Below are 9791 nucleotides of genomic sequence, written 5' to 3' on the forward strand. Positions count from 1 at the left end.
GTAAAAAAATTTACAATCATGTTCCTCTATGTGTTAGACATATATCGGATGTTAAGAAATTTAAAAGAGAATTAAAGACGCTTTTATTGGCTAAGGCATATTATAACCTGGATTACTTGTCTAATGATAGGTTTTAACCTTGGACAAGTTCTTTTTTCCTTTTTTCTTCTCTAGTTTTGTCAACAAGTTTACCTTTATTTAGTAATTGATTGTTTTATTTAGTTATCTTTAATTCAAGTATGTTCAAAAAGTTTTGTCTTCTTGTGTTTAATTTTGTTCATTGTTTTGTCAATTTTTGAAATTGTATTTTTGTTTTGTTTTCTTAGCTTGTAGGATGCTTGCACACAAGATTATTCTTACGTAATATAGCACATTTTCTTTCTTTCTTTTAAATAAAGCATCTAAAAATGAAACTTTTTTGTCTCTTAAATTTTTTGCGTATAACATAGAATTTTTTGTTTCGTTAAGAAATAAATAATTAAAAATCATATCTCAGCACGTCTCGGGCCTCCATAAAAAAAAAAAAAATTCTTTAAAATTAACTGACAAATTACCAGCATGTTTATTATTTAACAACTAAGAAAAAAACCTAAATAATTTTTTTTGCAAAACGCATACTTGACCGAAAACAAAAATTAATAAGATGCTATTTTTGATGTTTAAATTTTAATGCAATGGCGTCGCAAATGGTTACCTATTTAAAATTTATTTGTTGTTTGTGTACGCCACCATTTTTTGTGCGAGATATTTGTGCAAATTTAAGCAATTAAAAATACGATCTCTTAATTTTTGTGAAAAATAATAAAAACTTACTTTAGTTTTAAATATCATCAACATTTTATTAAATCAAATGCTCGAAATGAGAACCACGACTGTCAATACAAGCACGCAATCTTCTTCCCATCGACTGGCGCACACGTTTGAAAATTCCTGGTGTGTTGCGTATGACATTAGATGAGTTTACAATCCGGTTTCTCAAATCGTTTCCATCCACAACTGGCGTTGCATAAACAAGCGATTTCAGATATCCCCAAAAGAAATAGTCCAGAGGATTCAGGTCTGGAGATCGTGCTGGCCATAGCTGAGGTTCCCCCCGACCTATCCATTGCTGAGCAAAAGTAACATTTAGATAGTTTCGAGCGACAAGACTAAAATGAGCAGGTGCACCGTCGTGCATAAACCACATGGTATTTCTTGTTGCTAGTGGTACGCCTTCTAATAAATCTGGCAATATTTCTTCTAGAAATTGTCTGTAAGTATCACCATTCAGCCTAGGAGGGAGAAAGTGCGGTCCAATAGGATGATCACCGATAATTCCGGCCCAAACATTCACGGAAAACTGCTGTTGAAATCCACCTTCTCCAATGGCATGGGGTTTTTCAAAGTCCCAAAGATGGTTATTGTGGAAGTTTTTGATGGCTTCCCATGAAAAACAGGCCTCATCTGTGAAAAGAATTTTAGCCGTAAAATTTGGATTCTGGGCAGTTTTTTGAAGAAACCACTGGCAAAACTCTAATCGTGCAGGAAAATCTGTTGGCAACAGTGCTTGCACCAGCTGAATGTGAAATGGATAAAGTAAATTTGTGTGCAAAACCCTCCAAACACTTTCGTGGCTGATGTTAAATTGTAACGATAATCTTCGCGTGCTAATTGACGGATCGTCTTCCACTGCTTGCAGAATTGCTTCCTCTAGTTGTGGCGTCATTATTACCCTCGGTCTACCAATGCGCTCAGCATGAGCATTGACATATCCAGTCTCACACAGACGGGCATAGAGTCTTATGAAAGTTCTTTCTGCTGGAATTGGTCTATCGGGAAAGCGTTCATGATAAATTCGGGCATGACGGGCTTCTGCACCATTTCCATCTGCAAGGCCATAAATGAAATGCATTTGAGCTAATTCGGCGTTATTCATAGTTATCTGCACTGTAAAACACATATATATAACACTACCCAGTACCTGGTGGATGTTAATGTAAGACATAGGAATGTTCTTATCAGAGAAATTTTTATACATACCTGCATAAATATGTAGTATTCCCAATAAAATCAATTTTGAAGCATTTTAGGTTTTTTTTATGGAGGCCCGAGACGTGCTAAAATATGATTTTTAAAATTTATTTCTAAACGAAGCAAGATACGAAAAAGAATTAAGAGACAAAAAAGTTTCATTTTTAGATTTAGTTTTTATTTTAAAAAAGTATCATATTTACAAAAAATGTACCGGGCGATATTTTTTTTACAAAAAAATCATCCGACTTAGCCCGTGGGTACGCCCCTGAAATTTCTAGGCCAGATGAGAGAATTCCAAAAGGTACCTTATAAAGTGAGTAACAAAATGTAAAGATTTCAACAAATTCGGTAAATGCGTTTATGAGATATTAATAAAAAATCGATTTCAAAAAAAAAGTTTAACACCCTGTATCTTGAAAACGAAGCGTTTCCGGACATATGTTTATATGAACTTTTTTACTTAAAAAATGACAAGGAAGCAACCCACGCTTGCATTCATTGAAATGAAAAACAAAGTAACAAACTCAAATGGTATGACAATGACAAATGATGTTCTATCAGTCAATGTCAACAACTGTCTCAGCTCCCTGTCAATTTTGCCAAGCAAGATGGCCGACATACGATTCCGATTTTCACCATACAAGTGCTTTCTATTTTGTATTTTTGTAAACATAACCTCTCAAAAACTTTAATTGTTTTGTTTCCGTACAATAGGCACAACGGCCACAACAGACGCCACTAAAAAGCACCCGATTCCCGTCATCATTCGGCTATCTCCGACTGTCCCATTCGGATATTTAAATATGTGAATGGCGGGCAACCAACAAAAGAGCAATGTTTGCTGCTAGAAGCAACGGTTTCTGGCAATAAGAATAATTAATGTAAATAATAATTAATGGAATAATTGAATTAAAATAAAAAAAAGCGTTTTTGGAATAATAATAATTATTGATTCTTTAAATAAATTAAATATAAATAAAGGATGCAAACAAGAAACTTGAATTATTAATCTTATACATAATACCCTAATATAAGTATCAAAAAAATGCAGTTTGGTTGAACGATCCAATGGAATGGAAATTGAATTATTTTTTTTTAATAAATATTTTGAAAAATTTCTTTGGGCGGACATGGATTTATTTGATTTTGGATATTATTTAAAATTACTATAGTTTATTTTTGAGGAAGTGTTATTTAAAAAATTTATTTTTCTACTACCTTATAAGAAAATTTTTAATTTTATTTCCCTGCATAATTGAATTTTTTTATTTGACTATATCTTGCGTACTATTTTTTATGAAATTAATGTTTACATTAAATTGTGCTTATTAATAAGAATGAAAGTAGAAAATTATGCACTGTAGAAGCAGTGTCATTTCCCCTCTGTGGATGCTTTTGCTGGATCAAACTTCACCCACTTAAGGAAATTATGCACTTTGCTCCCTTTCGTTATACAAATAACTATTATTTTTTTAAGTTCTCTATATGTGGACATATCAAAAGGAAAAGCCCAACTTAAACAATAGGGTATGTATATTTAGAAAAAATAAATAAATGGAAAACATAATTTATAAAATATTGTAGTATCGTACTTTAATTTTAATCTTAAATATATAAATGTTATTAATCTTTTTGAAATAAGTACCTATTTTTTTAAATAACTTTTATACCTAGGGAGAGAGGTAATTTTGGTAAGTGAAAACACAACGGATTTAATTAGTTATGCTGTTATATAAATGTATCATATATTAACAATTTTTATTTTATAAATGCTGCAAAGACATGTATATGACTGATTTGAAAAGAAACTTAATTATTTTATGCTAAAATACTAATTTACAATTCGCAGTTTCGATTAATACTCATAAGAAGAAACTGCAAGAAACTTAAAATATTTACTTCAAATATTTGCCTAAAACTTACATAAAAAATTATAATACACATATACATACATATATAGTTAAACCTATAAAAATATACCTACTATTATATAAAAAAAAATACTGATAAATAGAAAAAATATACATTTAATTATTTTTATTTACTGCTCCTTCTTCTTCTTTGATGGAAAATAAACTTGTTTGTCTATTTTTCGTTTACTTGTATTTGTCTTATTTATCTGTTCCATCATTGATGTCAGTTGTCTCATGCACCTAGACATTTACAGGTATATGTTAATATATTTTATATAATTTTATAAAAAGATAACTTACTTATCATAAGTTTCATCATTTAAAGATCTTAAAAAGTTTGATACACTTTCAATTTCTCTTGTTGATTGCTTGTTCAATCGTTGAACTGCTACTTGTTGATTTTTAGTTGTCTTTTCATTAACAAATGTTTCAATTTCTAGACTATGGCTAGCTTCAATATTATTGAAAGAACATTGCCCGAGGAGTTCACCTAAAACAGAATTGCTTCCCTTCCTTTGCTCACATACCATAATGAACAATTGAAATTGCTACAAATTACCTCTAAAATCACTTCGATTGCAACAATATACTTTTTTAATCTTGTCTTCAATTTTCCTTGTGCGAACAAGTGCATAGTTTGTGCTTATTTTATGCTCTCTTAACCATTCCTCAAATGTTTCTTCGCTGGAAAAATGGAAAGTTGAGGACTCTATTTTGATATCATGACTTAACCTTTAAATGAGCTTCAAGTCTTTAATAAGTCTCACAAGAATACTTAGTCTCTTTGCATAAGGGACAAGAAATGTGTGACTTTGGGTTATCTGGGAGCTGCTGCTTATGAATAACTTTAATATGTTTGTTCAATGCTGAAATGGAAGAAAACATTTTACTGCATAAGTGGCACAAATTTTTGTTGATAGTTTGGTCCTGATTCTGATAGTTTTGAGTAGGGCCGTCCATCTTTACAGCTAAAATCGCTGAATTGGAATTGATACAGCTTTTCAGGTATTATTTTAAAACACTATAAGCAACAATATGGTCAATATTTCACAAAGAAACAAATTCAGTATAATCGCAATAATTGATCAAATTAGTTGGAGCTTTTTTACGTAAGTAAACAACTAAAAACGCGGGAACATTCGTGTCGTTATTCTTGTCATTCACGTCAAACGACCGAATTTTTCTCCGAACATACACGATCACCGCCGGGAATCGGGTGCTTTTTAGTGGCGTCTGCCACAACTGAAATTTGTCAAAAGTGACCAACATCGAAAGATTCGAAAGGACACAGTCACGCAAAATGGCGGTCCCCTAGTAACCACTAGAACATCATTTGTTATTGTCATACCATTTGAGTTTGTTTATTGTTACTTTGTTTTTCATTTCAATGAGAATGAATGCAAGCGTGGGACGTGGGTTGAGTTTGCTATTTGTTTTAAGGATGTTATTTTAAATTCATTACTTTTTTTCTAAAAAGTTCTCTTTCAATATTGGGAGTAATGTTTTAATTCATTTGCAGCAAGTAACTCCAGGTTTCTGGGAAGAAAATCTGATTTTATTTATTACTATTATGTTTTTGTATTGTCGATCTTTAGTGTTTAATGAAATCGAATTCAGTTGATTTCAATGAAGAAGTTTCATTTTTCAAGTATTTCTTTTTTAATTTGGTTATTATAAATACATATTACAAAATGTCTGGCCTCTCATTTTCTATTCAACAATTAAAAATTGATTTAAAATTTTACTGACAATTTCCTTGATGTAAGAGTATGTATATTTTAAATGGTTCTGAGAAACGTAGTAACAAAAGATTTTTTTAGTTTCCTTCAGTTCCCATTACAAGAAAAACATGGAGAGCGATATGCAATGTAAATTTTAAAGACTTTAAGCTATAGAATTTCTATGATCAATTCTCTCCACAAATTTTAATAATGCTGATACTGCACGCTTTACACTACAATACACATTCATTTAAACATTTATTTTGTCTTTTTTTCACATGAATCATTTAGTAAATTAATTATTAACAGTGCCTATTTTTTTTGTTTTATTTTATGCTTGGATCATACCACTTCCTGTGTTCACTGAGGCGAGACATAGGTATAGAGACTAAGAGACCTGAGGACTTGGAATGGATCAGAATTAATATTTTTCTTACAACTTGTGTTTTTTTAAGAGTTTCTTTTTATTTTATGTAAACATTTGTCCTTGAATTAAGTTTTTATTAATATTATAGTTCCAAAATAGAAATATGTTGTTAGTTCAGTACTAACAAAATACTTTTAGACATTTTTAGATTAATTCTAATTTATATAATGTCTGTTATAATAAATTATTGTATATTAAGTATATCATTTTAAGTTTTTTTTTCAGGAAAATTAAATAATAAATGTATTAAAGAAAAACATTGTTTTATTTCCATTTGTCCGATTGGTAATATGTCATACACTATTGTTAATTGATTATTGCAGTAAATTAACTCATTTAGATATGTAAAATAAAGCTGAAAAGTTTTATTTTTATTCAATCAATATCTGATGCTAACACCTAATCAAAAAGGCTCTTTTCTCTATGAGTAATCTTTTTGATCAGGCGTTTGCTTTAGATATTACGATTAAATGATAAAAAATAATGATTAAAATTAGACAAGTTTCAATTAATTTGGGATAGTCAATGTAGTGTTTCCACATTAATAGGTACAACCATCTATAAAAATAAAAATATGGATGATTTTATGAGGGTTTGTAATTAGCAAGGGTTTGTAATTAGCAAGGGTTTATATATTAAAAATAAACAACTTATACAACTATATATTCACAATAATTCGGTTTTGAAAAACAAAACTGAACCAAATACGAAGGTGAAGTGAACCAAATACGTTTCAATAAGGATGGTGATACATTACCCACATATTAAATAAGGCAGCATCGCATGTTGCAGACGATAATATATCCAAGTGTCGTTTATACAAATCGTCAAAACTAGGCAATTCGTTATACTCACAATTGAGAATGTTATTTAGAATCAGCCATATCGAGTGATTGTGTCGAGTCGTGATTTTAGAATCCTAATGATGGGTTAAAAACAATGTCAATGAAAAAAAATAATTTAGTTTGCGACAGGTCACACGTCAGCGTCGTCAACTTCATTACCCTTATTTATAATATATTTTTTGTTGCCAACACTGAAAACATTCAGAGTGACCAATATCAAAAGGACACAAGCACTATAAAAAATACCGGTATAATAGTCTAGGTATATTTATTAAGTCCTTGGCCCCGCCACATTTAACCTCCATACTGGTGTAACTGATGGCACATAGACACATACCTTTGCAAACTTCGCGGCGATTGAGAATTCTCAAAACTCACCGAGAGCGACGTGACGTCACCAGTTCATTGTCGGGTACATTTTCGTTCATAAGGTTGCCCATCTTCTCAAATATTCAATCAACGTTATTACACACCAACAGTAATAAACTATGGATAACTTTTAAGAATTCGTCCAGAAGAAATGTAAATAAAGTACATAGATGCAAAATCAAATTAAAACTAATTTTTTTTCATCAACCAAAGGCAAATAGCAAATAAAGCGTCAATACTATTCGGCTAATCGGGTTCAATAAAACATAAACGATACGAACATTAAGAATGATAATACTAATTAATATTGTTGAAAATCAAACCTGGTTTAAAATTAAATATATCGTTCACACAAAACAAGACGGAGCTTTTCTTGGCTATAGTGATTTCCATTTCTTTTAGGATATTAAGTTTAACCCCATTCTTACAGTGAGGCAACAAGGTTGTATCCTCAATGCAAGAAGAGTGGCCAAAAGTGACAAGATGGTCTGCAAAAACTGACTTCGTTTCAACTATATCTGAATTTTTAGATTTCTGTAGTAAATTGAGGAGTTCACGAATCCTAGCAGAAACCATCCTTTCCGATTAGTTTACGTAAATCCCTGGGCAGTCATTATAATTACAATTCAATGCATATGCGCTCGAGTTTGACAGAATATGACCTTTGTCCTTTATTTTATTTCCTGATATTTTTTTCTTCATGAGGTTTGTTAACAGCAATTAAGACATTTAAATCCTTAAAAAAAAATGACCAGCCCTTGTAAGATATCCAAAAAGTTAGAGGCATCTAAAGATTTTGCTTGTTTTTAGGTGCATGAATTAAATTGTATGAAAGTTTATATTTATTTGAGAATTTATATGTAAATTCTCAATTCTAAAGAAATGTCCGTCAGATCTACTTCTGCTTTCATCTATAAGTTCTGGTCAGAGATTTATTTTAATCGAAATATTTGCTTGAAATAAAAATTATGAACAAAATGTCTTATCAAAATTATCTTGTTTTTTTTTGTCTGAGAAGAAAATTTGACTGACAAGAATGACTTGAGTTTTGGAACTTCATCATAAACTGGATTCAATTATCACTGTAGTTCAAGCAAAAATTTTTGCATTTGCAAATTTTTTAATACAGGGTATTACAAAATTCGGTGCTAATATTTTAAGAGCGTATTGCTGGAGTAAAAATAAGACGTTTTTTTTTTCTATAAACATGTGTCCTAAAATGCACCTCACAGCCTGCGCAAATTTGTTAAAGAAAATAGATTATTTGGAACACTCACTACAGTTATGCATTAAATCTCTGTTACCTAAATATTATTATGTACGCATTTAATTTGCCTTTCATATTCAGCGGTAGCCTTACTAGAATGTATTATGTTAATGAGATGTTGGAATGTGTTAATATCTGTTCCGTTTATTTGTTGTTGAAATCATCTTTTAAACTTTTCATTCTTATAATTCCTTTAACAGTATGTATCATTTTGACGTTAATCTCTTAAACTTTTTCATCTAAATAAATAGTTAATGTTTCATGATCCGATAGCGCATTAGGATCAGTTAGTACATGGTCTAGAAATTCATTAGTATTTTACGTAATTCGTGTAACATTTAAAATATTTATTTTGTTTTTAATATGAAAGTTGTTAAGGGTTAGCATATTTTTGTAATCAATTATTTCCCTATTACAATTGTTTAAGAAATCTACATTAATATCACCAACAATAACATGATTCTTTAAATAACAACTCATATTATTTTCTAATTTGCTTAATGATTCAGCAAATGAATATGTAGGTGGTCTATACACTAAACTAATAATTAAATTTCTGTGACCAACATCAATACATACCAAACTAAAATTATAATTGATATTGAATATATTGATATTTGCAGTACCTTAAAGTCTAAGCAATTCTTCAAATATATAGAAGATCCTCTCTTTTTTCTCTACATGAATGGATGGGATACCAATCCATTCAACTCAAGTAAATGCGTTTCATCATAAGAAAGCCAAGTCTCAGCAAACATAAAAAAATCTACATACAACTTTTGCATAACATTGAATCTCATCAAACTTATTCCTTATACTGTGTATATTTAAATAAACTATACCTAGCTTCTTTTCGGCTAGTTTTTTAAATCAGAATCCATTTTCGTGTTTCTATAATAAAATTGACCCAACACCAAAGTATTTAAATTGTACTTTTTAGGAGATTTCATAAGTTTTTTCTTAACATCTTTTTAAGGTTATTTTGATTGGTGTCTTCTTTCCTTCCTTTCTGGTTCCAATTCTAAAGCTGTGAAATTATTTTCTAGTTCCACTTGAAGTTCTCTTTCAATTTTACAGATCAATTGCTGCAGCTTTTCTGTAGATTTATACAGGACACCATGAACAATAATATTATTAGCCAGCTCATTTTGTTCCTTCTTATTTATTTGGTCTTTTATATTACTAAGTTCTAATTTTAGCTGCTCATTAATCTTAAATAATCTGCTCATCTTTCTG

Source organism: Anthonomus grandis, chromosome 1, assembly GCF_022605725.1.
Source record: "Anthonomus grandis grandis chromosome 1, icAntGran1.3, whole genome shotgun sequence".
Classification (NCBI taxonomy): Eukaryota; Metazoa; Arthropoda; class Insecta; order Coleoptera; family Curculionidae; genus Anthonomus; species Anthonomus grandis.